Genomic DNA, 15503 nt, shown 5'->3' on the forward strand with positions numbered 1-15503 from the left:
AGCCGGATTTGAACCCGCGACCTAAGGATCGCCTTATTAACAACTACAGTCCTCCGCTCTACCAACTGAGCTATCAAAGGTGCTAGCCTAAAGAGTTGGACTGAAAACTGACAAGTGCATTTAGGACAGACTCGGATGCTCTCCTATGATTGTAGAACGAGTACATCTGGCAAAAGCCTAGCCCTAGCCCCTGAACTTAATCCTATCTCCTTCCTTTCAGACATGGCTGAAAACGGTGTCCCTGGTGGTCTAGTGGCTAGGATTCGGCGCTCTCACCGCCGCGGCCCGGGTTTGATTCCCGGTCAGGGAAGTGTGTGCTTTCTTGCACTCCAAGTCCACTACAAGACTCTGGAAGACCCCCACCCACATGCTGTGTAGGTTAAAGGAATGTAAAGCGTCCTCCTTCTGCTACTTCCTTTTTTGCCAAACTTCTAAACGACACGTTGCTGCCTCATTCACCACCTCCACACACCCACACCAGCGTGGCTTTATGCTTTCAAGTCTGCAAGTCTTTTAGGGAGGCAAGATAATGTTTGAGAAATTTGAATGGAACAGTGTAAATGATCCGTCACTGCCTTCAGCAGATTGCACTCTGGCATGCCAGCGCATCTGCAGGCAGGCACCTGGCCATGATATCCGGCAGTGGCGCGAGGGAAAAGAAAAGTCTTCTTTGAGCCGGATTTGAACCCACGACCTAAGGATCGCCTTATTAACAACTACAGTCCTCTGCTCTACCAACTGAGCTTTCAAAGGTGCTAGCCTAAATAGTTGGACTGAAAACTGACAAGTGCATTTAGGACAGACTCGGATGCTCTCCTATGATTGTAGAACGAGTACATCTGGCAAAAGCCTAGCCCTAGCCCCTGAACTTAATCCTATCTCCTTCCTTTCAGACGTGGCTGAAAACGGTGTCCCTGGTGGTCTAGTGGCTAGGATTCGGCGCTCTCACCGCCGCGGCCCGGTTTTGATTCCCGGTCAGGGAAGCGTGTGCTTTCTTGCACACCAAGTCCACTACAAGACTCTGGAAGCACCCCACCCACATGCTGTGTAGGTTAAAGGAATGTAAAGCGTCCTCCTTCTGCTACTTCCTTTTTTGCCAAACTTCTAAACGACACGTTGCTGCCTCATTCACCACCTCCACACACCCACACCAGCGTGGCTTTATGCTTTCAAGTCTGCAAGTCTTTTAGGGAGGCAAGATAAAGTTTGAGAATTATTAACAACTACAGTCCGCTGCTCTACCAACTGAGCTATCAAAGGTGCTAGCCTAAAGAGTTGGACTGAAAACTGACAAGTGCATTTAGGACAGACTCGGATGCTCTCCTATGATTGTAGAACGAGTACATCTGGCAAAAGCCTAGCCCTAGCCCCTGAACTTAATCCTATCTCCTTCCTTTCAGACATGGCTGAAAACGGTGTCCCTGGTGGTCTAGTGGCTAGGATTCGGCGCTCTCACCGCCGTGGCCCCGGTTCGATTCCCGGTCAGGGAAGCGTGTGCTTTCTTGCACACCAAGTCCACTACAAGACTCTGGAAGCCCCCCACCCACATGCTGTGTAGGTTAAAGGAATGTAAAGCGTCCTCCTTCTGCTACTTCCTTTTTTGCCAAACTTCTAAACGACACGTTGCTGCCTCATTCACCACCTCCACACACCCACACCAGCGTGGCTTTATGCTTTCAAGTCTGCAAGTCTTTTAGGGAGGCAAGATAAAGTTTGAGAAATTTGAATGGAACAGTGTAAATGATCCGTCACTGCCTTCAGCAGATTGCACTCTGGCATGCCAGCGCATCTGCAGGCAGGCACCTGGCCATGATATCCGGCAGTGGCGCGAGGGAAAAGAAAAGTCTTCTTCGAGCCGGATTTGAACCCGCGACCTAAGGATCGCCTTATTAACAACTACAGTCCTCCGCTCTACCAACTGAGCTATCAAAGGTGCTAGCCTAAAGAGTTGGACTGAAAACTGACAAGTGCATTTAGGACAGACTCGGATGCTCTCCTATGATTGTAGAACGAGTACATCTGGCAAAAGCCTAGCCCTAGCCCCTGAACTTAATCCTATCTCCTTCCTTTCAGACATGGCTGAAAACGGTGTCCCTGGTGGTCTAGTGGCTAGGATTCGGCGCTCTCACCGCCGCGGCCCGGGTTTGATTCCCGGTCAGGGAAGTGTGTGCTTTCTTGCACTCCAAGTCCACTACAAGACTCTGGAAGACCCCCACCCACATGCTGTGTAGGTTAAAGGAATGTAAAGCGTCCTCCTTCTGCTACTTCCTTTTTTGCCAAACTTCTAAACGACACGTTGCTGCCTCATTCACCACCTCCACACACCCACACCAGCGTGGCTTTATGCTTTCAAGTCTGCAAGTCTTTTAGGGAGGCAAGATAATGTTTGAGAAATTTGAATGGAACAGTGTAAATGATCCGTCACTGCCTTCAGCAGATTGCACTCTGGCATGCCAGCGCATCTGCAGGCAGGCACCTGGCCATGATATCCGGCAGTGGCGCGAGGGAAAAGAAAAGTCTTCTTTGAGCCGGATTTGAACCCACGACCTAAGGATCGCCTTATTAACAACTACAGTCCTCTGCTCTACCAACTGAGCTTTCAAAGGTGCTAGCCTAAATAGTTGGACTGAAAACTGACAAGTGCATTTAGGACAGACTCGGATGCTCTCCTATGATTGTAGAACGAGTACATCTGGCAAAAGCCTAGCCCTAGCCCCTGAACTTAATCCTATCTCCTTCCTTTCAGACGTGGCTGAAAACGGTGTCCCTGGTGGTCTAGTGGCTAGGATTCGGCGCTCTCACCGCCGCGGCCCGGTTTTGATTCCCGGTCAGGGAAGCGTGTGCTTTCTTGCACACCAAGTCCACTACAAGACTCTGGAAGCACCCCACCCACATGCTGTGTAGGTTAAAGGAATGTAAAGCGTCCTCCTTCTGCTACTTCCTTTTTTGCCAAACTTCTAAACGACACGTTGCTGCCTCATTCACCACCTCCACACACCCACACCAGCGTGGCTTTATGCTTTCAAGTCTGCAAGTCTTTTAGGGAGGCAAGATAAAGTTTGAGAATTATTAACAACTACAGTCCGCTGCTCTACCAACTGAGCTATCAAAGGTGCTAGCCTAAAGAGTTGGACTGAAAACTGACAAGTGCATTTAGGACAGACTCGGATGCTCTCCTATGATTGTAGAACGAGTACATCTGGCAAAAGCCTAGCCCTAGCCCCTGAACTTAATCCTATCTCCTTCCTTTCAGACATGGCTGAAAACGGTGTTCCTGGTGGTCTAGTGGCTAGGATTCGGCGCTCTCACCGCCGCGGCCCGGGTTTGATTCCCGGTCAGGGAAGCGTGTGCTTTCTTGCACACCAAGTCCACTACAAGACTCTGGAAGCCCCCCACCCACATGCTGTGTAGGTTAAAGGAATGTAAAGCGTCCTCCTTCTGCTACTTCCTTTTTTGCCAAACTTCTAAACGACACGTTGCTGCCTCATTCACCACCTCCACACACCCACACCAGCGTGGCTTTATGCTTTCAAGTCTGCAAGTCTTTTAGGGAGGCAAGATAAAGTTTGAGAAATTTGAATGGAACAGTGTAAATGATCCGTCACTGCCTTCAGCAGATTGCACTCTGGCATGCCAGCGCATCTGCAGGCAGGCACCTGGCCATGATATCCGGCAGTGGCGCAAGGGAAAAGAAAAGTCTTCTTAGAGCCGGATTTGAACCCGCGACCTAAGGATCGCCTTATTAACAACTACAGTCCTCCGCTCTACCAACTGAGCTATCAAAGGTGCTAGCCTAAAGAGTTGGACTGAAAACTGACAAGTGCATTTAGGACAGACTCGGATGCTCTCCTATGATTGTAGAACGAGTACATCTGGCAAAAGCCTAGCCCTAGCCCCTGAACTTAATCCTATCTCCTTCCTTTCAGACATGGCTGAAAACGGTGTCCCTGGTGGTCTAGTGGCTAGGATTCGGCGCTCTCACCGCCGCGGCCCGGGTTTGATTCCCGGTCAGGGAAGCGTGTGCTTTCTTGCACTCCAAGTCCACTACAAGACTCTGGAAGCCCCCCACCCACATGCTGTGTAGGTTAAAGGAATGTAAAGCGTCCTCCTTCTGCTACTTCCTTTTTTGCCAAACTTCTAAACGACACGTTGCTGCCTCATTCACCACCTCCACACACCCACACCAGCGTGGCTTTATGCTTTCAAGTCTGCAAGTCTTTTAGGGAGGCAAGATAAAGTTTGAGAAATTTGAATGGAACAGTGTAAATGATCCGTCACTGCCTTCAGCATATTGCACTCTGGCATGCCAGCGCATCTGCAGGCAGGCACCTGGCCATGATATCCGGCAGTGGCGCGAGGGAAAAGAAAAGTCTTCTTCGAGCCGGATTTGAACCCGCGACCTAAGGATCGCCTTATTAACAACTACAGTCCTCCGCTCTACCAACTGAGCTATCAAAGGTGCTAGCCTAAAGAGTTGGACTGAAAACTGACAAGTGCATTTAGGACAGACTCGGATGCTCTCCTATGATTGTAGAACGAGTACATCTGGCAAAAGCCTAGCCCTAGCCCCTGAACTTAATCCTATCTCCTTCCTTTCAGACGTGACTGAAAACGGTGTCCCTGGTGGTCTAGTGGCTAGGATTCGGCGCTCTCACCGCCGCGGCCCGGGTTCGATTCCCGGTCAGGGAAGCGTGTGCTTTCTTGCACACCAAGTCCACTACAAGACTCTGGAAGCCCCCCACCCACATGCTGTGTAGGTTAAAGGAATGTAAATCGTCCTCCTTCTGCTACTTCCTTTTTTGCCAAACTTCTAAACGACACGTTGCTGCCTCATTCACCACCTCCACACACCCACACCAGCGTGGCTTTATGCTTTCAAGTCTGCAAGTCTTTTAGGGAGGCAAGATAAAGTTTGAGAAATTTGAATGGAACAGTGTAAATGATCCGTCACTGCATTCAGCATATTGCACTCTGGCATGCCAGCGCATCTGCAGGCAGGCACCTGGCCATGATATCCGGCAGTGGCGCGAGGGAAAAGAAAAGTCTTCTTCGAGCCTGATTTGAACCCGCGACCAAAGGATCGCCTTATTAACAACTACAGTCCTCCGCTCTACCAACTGAGCTATCAAAGGTGCTAGCCTAAAGAGTTGGACTGAATACTGACAAGTGCATTTAGGACAGACTCGGATGCTCTCCTATGATTGTAGAACGAGTACATCTGGCAAAAGCCTAGCCCTAGCCCCTGAACTTAATCCTATCTCCTTCCTTTCAGACGTGGCTGAAAACGGTGTCCCTGGTGGTCTAGTGGCTATGATTCGGCGCTCTCACCACCGCAGCCCGGGTTCGATTCCAGGTCAGGGAAGCGTGTGCTTTCTTGCACACCAAGTCCACTACAAGACTCTGGAAGCCCCCCACCCACATGCTGTGTAGGTTAAAGGAATGTAAAGCGTCCTCCTTCTGCTACTTCCTTTTTTGCCAAACTTCTAAACGACACGTTGCTGCCTCATTCACCACCTCCACACACCCACACCAGCGTGGCTTTATGCTTTCAAGTCTGCAAGTCTTTTAGGGAGGCAAGATAAAGTTTGAGAAATTTGAATGGAACAGTGTAAATGATCCGTCACTGCCTTCAGCAGATTGCACTCTGGCATGCCAGCGCATCTGCAGGCAGGCACCTGGCCATGATATCCGGCAGTGGCGCGAGGGAAAAGAAAAGTCTTCTTCGAGCCGGATTTGAACCCGCGACCTAAGGATCGCCTTATTAACAACTACAGTCCTCCGCTCTACCAACTGAGCTATCAAAGGTGCTAGTCTAAAGAGTTGGACTGAAAACTGACAAGTGCATTTAGGACAGACTCGGATGCTCTCCTATGATTGTAGAACGAGTACATCTGACAAAAGCCTAGCCCTAGCCCCTGAACTTAATCCTATCTCCTTCCTTTCAGACGTGGCTGAAAACGGTGTCCCTGGTGGTCTAGTGGCTAGGATTCGGCGCTCTCACCGCCGCGGCCCGGGTTCGATTCCCGGTCAGGGAAGCGTGTGCTTTCTTGCACACCAAGTCCACTACAAGACTCTGGAAGCCCCCCACCCACATGCTGTGTAGGTTAAAGGAATGTAAAGCGTCCTCCTTCTGCTACTTCCTTTTTTGCCAAACTTCTAAACGACACGTTGCTGCCTCATTCACCACCTCCACACACCCACACCAGCGTGGCTTTATGCTTTCAAGTCTGCAAGTCTTTTAGGGAGGCAAGATAATGTTTGAGAAATTTGAATGGAACAGTGTAAATGATCCGTCACTGCCTTCAGCAGATTGCACTCTGGCATGCCAGCGCATCTGCAGGCAGGCACCTGGCCATGATATCCCGCAGTGGCGCGAGGGAAAAGAAAAGTCTTCTTCGAGCCGGATTTGAACCCACGACCTAAGGATCGCCTTATTAACAACTACAGTCCTCTGCTCTACCAACTGAGCTATCAAAGGTGCTAGCCTAAAGAGTTGGACTGAAAACTGACAAGTGCATTTAGGACAGACTCGGATGCTCTCCTATGATTGTAGAACGAGTACATCTGGCAAAAGCCTAGCCCTAGCCCCTGAACTTAATCCTATCTCCTTCCTTTCAGACATGGCTGAAAACGGTGTCCCTGGTGGTCTAGTGGCTAGGATTCGGCGCTCTCATCGCCGCGGCCCGGGTTCGATTCCCGGTCAGGGAAGCGTGTGCTTTCTTGCACACCAAGTCCACTACAAGACTCTGGAAGCCCCCCACCCACATGCTGTGTAGGTTAAAGGAATGTAAATCGTCCTCCTTCTGCTACTTCCTTTTTTGCCAAACTTCTAAACGACACGTTGCTGCCTCATTCACCACCTCCACACACCCACACCAGCGTGGCTTTATGCTTTCAAGTCTGCAAGTCTTTTAGGGAGGCAAGATAAAGTTTGAGAAATTTGAATGGAACAGTGTAAATGATCCGTCACTGCATTCAGCATATTGCACTCTGGCATGCCAGCGCATCTGCAGGCAGGCACCTGGCCATGATATCCGGCAGTGGCGCGAGGGAAAAGAAAAGTCTTCTTTGAGCCGGATTTGAACCCACGACCTAAGGATCGCCTTATTAACAACTACAGTCCTCTGCTCTACCAACTGAGCTTTCAAAGGTGCTAGCCTAAATAGTTGGACTGAAAACTGACAAGTGCATTTAGGACAGACTCGGATGCTCTCCTATGATTGTAGAACGAGTACATCTGGCAAAAGCCTAGCCCTAGCCCCTGAACTTAATCCTATCTCCTTCCTTTCAGACGTGGCTGAAAACGGTGTCCCTGGTGGTCTAGTGGCTAGGATTCGGCGCTCTCACCGCCGCGGCCCGGTTTTGATTCCCGGTCAGGGAAGCGTGTGCTTTCTTGCACACCAAGTCCACTACAAGACTCTGGAAGCACCCCACCCACATGCTGTGTAGGTTAAAGGAATGTAAAGCGTCCTCCTTCTGCTACTTCCTTTTTTGCCAAACTTCTAAACGACACGTTGCTGCCTCATTCACCACCTCCACACACCCACACCAGCGTGGCTTTATGCTTTCAAGTCTGCAAGTCTTTTAGGGAGGCAAGATAAAGTTTGAGAATTATTAACAACTACAGTCCGCTGCTCTACCAACTGAGCTATCAAAGGTGCTAGCCTAAAGAGTTGGACTGAAAACTGACAAGTGCATTTAGGACAGACTCGGATGCTCTCCTATGATTGTAGAACGAGTACATCTGGCAAAAGCCTAGCCCTAGCCCCTGAACTTAATCCTATCTCCTTCCTTTCAGACATGGCTGAAAACGGTGTCCCTGGTGGTCTAGTGGCTAGGATTCGGCGCTCTCACCGCCGTGGCCCCGGTTCGATTCCCGGTCAGGGAAGCGTGTGCTTTCTTGCACACCAAGTCCACTACAAGACTCTGGAAGCCCCCCACCCACATGCTGTGTAGGTTAAAGGAATGTAAAGCGTCCTCCTTCTGCTACTTCCTTTTTTGCCAAACTTCTAAACGACACGTTGCTGCCTCATTCACCACCTCCACACACCCACACCAGCGTGGCTTTATGCTTTCAAGTCTGCAAGTCTTTTAGGGAGGCAAGATAAAGTTTGAGAAATTTGAATGGAACAGTGTAAATGATCCGTCACTGCCTTCAGCAGATTGCACTCTGGCATGCCAGCGCATCTGCAGGCAGGCACCTGGCCATGATATCCGGCAGTGGCGCGAGGGAAAAGAAAAGTCTTCTTCGAGCCGGATTTGAACCCGCGACCTAAGGATCGCCTTATTAACAACTACAGTCCTCCGCTCTACCAACTGAGCTATCAAAGGTGCTAGCCTAAAGAGTTGGACTGAAAACTGACAAGTGCATTTAGGACAGACTCGGATGCTCTCCTATGATTGTAGAACGAGTACATCTGGCAAAAGCCTAGCCCTAGCCCCTGAACTTAATCCTATCTCCTTCCTTTCAGACATGGCTGAAAACGGTGTCCCTGGTGGTCTAGTGGCTAGGATTCGGCGCTCTCACCGCCGCGGCCCGGGTTTGATTCCCGGTCAGGGAAGTGTGTGCTTTCTTGCACTCCAAGTCCACTACAAGACTCTGGAAGACCCCCACCCACATGCTGTGTAGGTTAAAGGAATGTAAAGCGTCCTCCTTCTGCTACTTCCTTTTTTGCCAAACTTCTAAACGACACGTTGCTGCCTCATTCACCACCTCCACACACCCACACCAGCGTGGCTTTATGCTTTCAAGTCTGCAAGTCTTTTAGGGAGGCAAGATAATGTTTGAGAAATTTGAATGGAACAGTGTAAATGATCCGTCACTGCCTTCAGCAGATTGCACTCTGGCATGCCAGCGCATCTGCAGGCAGGCACCTGGCCATGATATCCGGCAGTGGCGCGAGGGAAAAGAAAAGTCTTCTTTGAGCCGGATTTGAACCCACGACCTAAGGATCGCCTTATTAACAACTACAGTCCTCTGCTCTACCAACTGAGCTTTCAAAGGTGCTAGCCTAAATAGTTGGACTGAAAACTGACAAGTGCATTTAGGACAGACTCGGATGCTCTCCTATGATTGTAGAACGAGTACATCTGGCAAAAGCCTAGCCCTAGCCCCTGAACTTAATCCTATCTCCTTCCTTTCAGACGTGGCTGAAAACGGTGTCCCTGGTGGTCTAGTGGCTAGGATTCGGCGCTCTCACCGCCGCGGCCCGGTTTTGATTCCCGGTCAGGGAAGCGTGTGCTTTCTTGCACACCAAGTCCACTACAAGACTCTGGAAGCACCCCACCCACATGCTGTGTAGGTTAAAGGAATGTAAAGCGTCCTCCTTCTGCTACTTCCTTTTTTGCCAAACTTCTAAACGACACGTTGCTGCCTCATTCACCACCTCCACACACCCACACCAGCGTGGCTTTATGCTTTCAAGTCTGCAAGTCTTTTAGGGAGGCAAGATAAAGTTTGAGAATTATTAACAACTACAGTCCGCTGCTCTACCAACTGAGCTATCAAAGGTGCTAGCCTAAAGAGTTGGACTGAAAACTGACAAGTGCATTTAGGACAGACTCGGATGCTCTCCTATGATTGTAGAACGAGTACATCTGGCAAAAGCCTAGCCCTAGCCCCTGAACTTAATCCTATCTCCTTCCTTTCAGACATGGCTGAAAACGGTGTTCCTGGTGGTCTAGTGGCTAGGATTCGGCGCTCTCACCGCCGCGGCCCGGGTTTGATTCCCGGTCAGGGAAGCGTGTGCTTTCTTGCACACCAAGTCCACTACAAGACTCTGGAAGCCCCCCACCCACATGCTGTGTAGGTTAAAGGAATGTAAAGCGTCCTCCTTCTGCTACTTCCTTTTTTGCCAAACTTCTAAACGACACGTTGCTGCCTCATTCACCACCTCCACACACCCACACCAGCGTGGCTTTATGCTTTCAAGTCTGTAAGTCTTTTAGGGAGGCAAGATAAAGTTTGAGAAATTTGAATGGAACAGTGTAAATGATCCGTCACTGCCTTCAGCAGATTGCACTCTGGCATGCCAGCGCATCTGCAGGCAGGCACCTGGCCATGATATCCGGCAGTGGCGCAAGGGAAAAGAAAAGTCTTCTTAGAGCCGGATTTGAACCCGCGACCTAAGGATCGCCTTATTAACAACTACAGTCCTCCGCTCTACCAACTGAGCTATCAAAGGTGCTAGCCTAAAGAGTTGGACTGAAAACTGACAAGTGCATTTAGGACAGACTCGGATGCTCTCCTATGATTGTAGAACGAGTACATCTGGCAAAAGCCTAGCCCTAGCCCCTGAACTTAATCCTATCTCCTTCCTTTCAGACATGGCTGAAAACGGTGTCCCTGGTGGTCTAGTGGCTAGGATTCGGCGCTCTCACCGCCGCGGCCCGGGTTTGATTCCCGGTCAGGGAAGCGTGTGCTTTCTTGCACTCCAAGTCCACTACAAGACTCTGGAAGCCCCCCACCCACATGCTGTGTAGGTTAAAGGAATGTAAAGCGTCCTCCTTCTGCTACTTCCTTTTTTGCCAAACTTCTAAACGACACGTTGCTGCCTCATTCACCACCTCCACACACCCACACCAGCGTGGCTTTATGCTTTCAAGTCTGCAAGTCTTTTAGGGAGGCAAGATAATGTTTGAGAAATTTGAATGGAACAGTGTAAATGATCCGTCACTGCCTTCAGCAGATTGCACTCTGGCATGCCAGCGCATCTGCAGGCAGGCACCTGGCCATGATATCCGGCAGTGGCGCAAGGGAAAAGAAAAGTCTTCTTAGAGCCGGATTTGAACCCGCGACCTAAGGATCGCCTTATTAACAACTACAGTCCTCCGCTCTACCAACTGAGCTATCAAAGGTGCTAGCCTAAAGAGTTGGACTGAAAACTGACAAGTGCATTTAGGACAGACTCGGATGCTCTCCTATGATTGTAGAACGAGTACATCTGGCAAAAGCCTAGCCCTAGCCCCTGAACTTAATCCTATCTCCTTCCTTTCAGACATGGCTGAAAACGGTGTCCCTGGTGGTCTAGTGGCTAGGATTCGGCGCTCTCACCGCCGCGGCCCGGGTTTGATTCCCGGTCAGGGAAGCGTGTGCTTTCTTGCACTCCAAGTCCACTACAAGACTCTGGAAGCCCCCCACCCACATGCTGTGTAGGTTAAAGGAATGTAAAGCGTCCTCCTTCTGCTACTTCCTTTTTTGCCAAACTTCTAAACGACACGTTGCTGCCTCATTCACCACCTCCACACACCCACACCAGCGTGGCTTTATGCTTTCAAGTCTGCAAGTCTTTTAGGGAGGCAAGATAATGTTTGAGAAATTTGAATGGAACAGTGTAAATGATCCGTCACTGCCTTCAGCAGATTGCACTCTGGCATGCCAGCGCATCTGCAGGCAGGCACCTGGCCATGATATCCGGCAGTGGCGCGAGGGAAAAGAAAAGTCTTCTTTGAGCCGGATTTGAACCCACGACCTAAGGATCGCCTTATTAACAACTACAGTCCTCCGCTCTACCAACTGAGCTTTCAAAGGTGCTAGCCTAAATAGTTGGACTGAAAACTGACAAGTGCATTTAGGACAGACTCGGATGCTCTCCTATGATTGTAGAACGAGTACATCTGGCAAAAGCCTAGCCCTAGCCCCTGAACTTAATCCTATCTCCTTCCTTTCAGACGTGGCTGAAAACGGTGTCCCTGGTGGTCTAGTGGCTAGGATTCGGCGCTCTCACCGCCGCGGCCCGGGTTCGATTCCCGGTCAGGGAAGCGTGTGCTTTCTTGCACACCAAGTCCACTACAAGACTCTGGAAGCCCCCCACCCACATGCTGTGTAGGTTAAAGGAATGTAAAGCGTCCTCCTTCTGCTACTTCCTTTTTTGCCAAACTTCTAAACGACACGTTGCTGCCTCATTCACCACCTCCACACACCCACACCAGCGTGGCTTTATGCTTTCAAGTCTGCAAGTCTTTTAGGGAGGCAAGATAAAGTTTGAGAATTATTAACAACTACAGTCCTCTGCTCTACCAACTGAGCTATCAAAGGTGCTAGCCTAAAGAGTTGGACTGAAAACTGACAAGTGCATTTAGGACAGACTCGGATGCTCTCCTATGATTGTAGAACGAGTACATCTGGCAAAAGCCTAGCCCTAGCCCCTGAACTTAATCCTATCTCCTTCCTTTCAGACATGGCTGAAAACGGTGTTCCTGGTGGTCTAGTGGCTAGGATTCGGCGCTCTCACCGCCGCGGCCCGGGTTTGATTCCCGGTCAGGGAAGCGTGCGCTTTCTTGCACACCAAGTCCACTACAAGACTCTGGAAGCCCCCCACCCACATGCTGTGTAGGTTAAAGGAATGTAAAGCGTCCTCCTTCTGCTACTTCCTTTTTTGCCAAACTTCTAAACGACACGTTGCTGCCTCATTCACCACCTCCACACACCCACACCAGCGTGGCTTTATGCTTTCAAGTCTGCAAGTCTTTTAGGGAGGCAAGATAAAGTTTGAGAAATTTGAATGGAACAGTGTAAATTATCCGTCACTGCCTTCAGCATATTGCACTCTGGCATGCCAGCGCATCTGCAGGCAGGCACCTGGCCATGATATCCCGCAGTGGCGCGAGGGAAAAGAAAAGTCTTCTTTGAGCCGGATTTGAACCCGTGATCTAAGGATTGCCTTATTAACAACTACAGTCCTCCGCTCTACCAACTGAGCTATCAAAGGTGCTAGCCTAAAGAGTTGGACTGAAAACTGACAAGTGCATTTAGGACAGACTCGGATGCTCTCCTATGATTGTAGAACGAGTACATCTGGCAAAAGCCTAGCCCTAGCCCCTGAACTTAATCCTATCTCCTTCCTTTCAGACGTGGCTGAAAACGGTGTCCCTGGTGGTCTAGTGGCTAGGATTCGGCGCTCTCACCGCCGCGGCCCGGGTTCGATTCCCGGTCAGGGAAGCGTGTGCTTTCTTGCACACCAAGTCCACTACAAGACTCTGGAAGCCCCCCACCCACATGCTGTGTAGGTTAAAGGAATGTAAAGCGTCCTCCTTCTGCTACTTCCTTTTTTGCCAAACTTCTAAACGACACGTTGCTGCCTCATTCACCACCTCCACACACCCACACCAGCGTGGCTTTATGCTTTCAAGTCTGCAAGTCTTTTAGGGAGGCAAGATAAAGTTTGAGAAATTTGAATGGAACAGTGTAAATGATCCGTCACTGCCTTCAGCATATTGCACTCTGGCATGCCAGCGCATCTGCAGGCAGGCACCTGGCCATGATATCCGGCAGTGGCGCGAGGGAAAAGAAAAGTCTTCTTCGAGCCGGATTTGAACCCGCGACCTAAGGATCGCCTTATTAACAACTACAGTCCTCCGCTCTACCAACTGAGCTATCAAAGGTGCTAGCCTAAAGAGTTGGACTGAAAACTGACAAGTGCATTTAGGACAGACTCGGATGCTCTCCTATGATTGTAGAACGAGTACATCTGGCAAAAGCCTAGCCCTAGCCCCTGAACTTAATCCTATCTCCTTCCTTTCAGACGTGACTGAAAACGGTGTCCCTGGTGGTCTAGTGGCTAGGATTCGGCGCTCTCACCGCCGCGGCCCGGGTTCGATTCCCGGTCAGGGAAGCGTGTGCTTTCTTGCACACCAAGTCCACTACAAGACTCTGGAAGCCCCCCACCCACATGCTGTGTAGGTTAAAGGAATGTAAATCGTCCTCCTTCTGCTACTTCCTTTTTTGCCAAACTTCTAAACGACACGTTGCTGCCTCATTCACCACCTCCACACACCCACACCAGCGTGGCTTTATGCTTTCAAGTCTGCAAGTCTTTTAGGGAGGCAAGATAAAGTTTGAGAAATTTGAATGGAACAGTGTAAATGATCCGTCACTGCATTCAGCATATTGCACTCTGGCATGCCAGCGCATCTGCAGGCAGGCACCTGGCCATGATATCCGGCAGTGGCGCGAGGGAAAAGAAAAGTCTTCTTCGAGCCTGATTTGAACCCGCGACCAAAGGATCGCCTTATTAACAACTACAGTCCTCCGCTCTACCAACTGAGCTATCAAAGGTGCTAGCCTAAAGAGTTGGACTGAATACTGACAAGTGCATTTAGGACAGACTCGGATGCTCTCCTATGATTGTAGAACGAGTACATCTGGCAAAAGCCTAGCCCTAGCCCCTGAACTTAATCCTATCTCCTTCCTTTCAGACGTGGCTGAAAACGGTGTCCCTGGTGGTCTAGTGGCTATGATTCGGCGCTCTCACCACCGCAGCCCGGGTTCGATTCCAGGTCAGGGAAGCGTGTGCTTTCTTGCACACCAAGTCCACTACAAGACTCTGGAAGCCCCCCACCCACATGCTGTGTAGGTTAAAGGAATGTAAAGCGTCCTCCTTCTGCTACTTCCTTTTTTGCCAAACTTCTAAACGACACGTTGCTGCCTCATTCACCACCTCCACACACCCACACCAGCGTGGCTTTATGCTTTCAAGTCTGCAAGTCTTTTAGGGAGGCAAGATAAAGTTTGAGAAATTTGAATGGAACAGTGTAAATGATCCGTCACTGCCTTCAGCAGATTGCACTCTGGCATGCCAGCGCATCTGCAGGCAGGCACCTGGCCATGATATCCGGCAGTGGCGCGAGGGAAAAGAAAAGTCTTCTTCGAGCCGGATTTGAACCCGCGACCTAAGGATCGCCTTATTAACAACTACAGTCCTCCGCTCTACCAACTGAGCTATCAAAGGTGCTAGTCTAAAGAGTTGGACTGAAAACTGACAAGTGCATTTAGGACAGACTCGGATGCTCTCCTATGATTGTAGAACGAGTACATCTGACAAAAGCCTAGCCCTAGCCCCTGAACTTAATCCTATCTCCTTCCTTTCAGACGTGGCTGAAAACGGTGTCCCTGGTGGTCTAGTGGCTAGGATTCGGCGCTCTCACCGCCGCGGCCCGGGTTCGATTCCCGGTCAGGGAAGCGTGTGCTTTCTTGCACACCAAGTCCACTACAAGACTCTGGAAGCCCCCCACCCACATGCTGTGTAGGTTAAAGGAATGTAAAGCGTCCTCCTTCTGCTACTTCCTTTTTTGCCAAACTTCTAAACGACACGTTGCTGCCTCATTCACCACCTCCACACACCCACACCAGCGTGGCTTTATGCTTTCAAGTCTGCAAGTCTTTTAGGGAGGCAAGATAATGTTTGAGAAATTTGAATGGAACAGTGTAAATGATCCGTCACTGCCTTCAGCAGATTGCACTCTGGCATGCCAGCGCATCTGCAGGCAGGCACCTGGCCATGATATCCCGCAGTGGCGCGAGGGAAAAGAAAAGTCTTCTTCGAGCCGGATTTGAACCCACGACCTAAGGATCGCCTTATTAACAACTACAGTCCTCTGCTCTACCAACTGAGCTATCAAAGGTGCTAGCCTAAAGAGTTGGACTGAAAACTGACAAGTGCATTTAGGACAGACTCGGATGCTCTCCTATGATTGTAGAACGAGTACATCTGGCAAAAGCCTAG

At 50.0% G+C, this 15503-nt stretch overlaps 7 non-coding genes across 7 annotated transcripts; all 7 read left to right on the forward strand.

The window, feature by feature from the left end:
* Positions 1 to 4617: 4617 nt before the first annotated feature.
* Positions 4618 to 4689, forward strand: trnae-cuc (transfer RNA glutamic acid (anticodon CUC)). Its single transcript has one exon. It is a non-coding gene; the product is annotated as a tRNA-Glu (tRNA).
* Positions 4690 to 5963: 1274 nt separating this feature from the next.
* On the forward strand, positions 5964 to 6035 carry trnae-cuc (transfer RNA glutamic acid (anticodon CUC)). Its single transcript has one exon. It is a non-coding gene; the product is annotated as a tRNA-Glu (tRNA).
* Positions 6036 to 6636: 601 nt separating this feature from the next.
* Positions 6637 to 6708, forward strand: trnae-cuc (transfer RNA glutamic acid (anticodon CUC)). The gene has a single exon. It is a non-coding gene; the product is annotated as a tRNA-Glu (tRNA).
* A 4980-nt stretch (positions 6709 to 11688) lies between these two features.
* Positions 11689 to 11760, forward strand: trnae-cuc (transfer RNA glutamic acid (anticodon CUC)). The gene has a single exon. It is a non-coding gene; the product is annotated as a tRNA-Glu (tRNA).
* Positions 11761 to 12868: 1108 nt separating this feature from the next.
* Positions 12869 to 12940, forward strand: trnae-cuc (transfer RNA glutamic acid (anticodon CUC)). Its single transcript has one exon. It is a non-coding gene; the product is annotated as a tRNA-Glu (tRNA).
* A 601-nt stretch (positions 12941 to 13541) lies between these two features.
* trnae-cuc (transfer RNA glutamic acid (anticodon CUC)) lies at positions 13542 to 13613 on the forward strand. The gene has a single exon. It is a non-coding gene; the product is annotated as a tRNA-Glu (tRNA).
* Positions 13614 to 14887: 1274 nt separating this feature from the next.
* On the forward strand, positions 14888 to 14959 carry trnae-cuc (transfer RNA glutamic acid (anticodon CUC)). The gene has a single exon. It is a non-coding gene; the product is annotated as a tRNA-Glu (tRNA).
* Positions 14960 to 15503: the final 544 nt, after the last annotated feature.

Source organism: Hoplias malabaricus, chromosome 8, assembly GCF_029633855.1.
Source record: "Hoplias malabaricus isolate fHopMal1 chromosome 8, fHopMal1.hap1, whole genome shotgun sequence".
NCBI classification, from domain to species: Eukaryota; Metazoa; Chordata; class Actinopteri; order Characiformes; family Erythrinidae; genus Hoplias; species Hoplias malabaricus.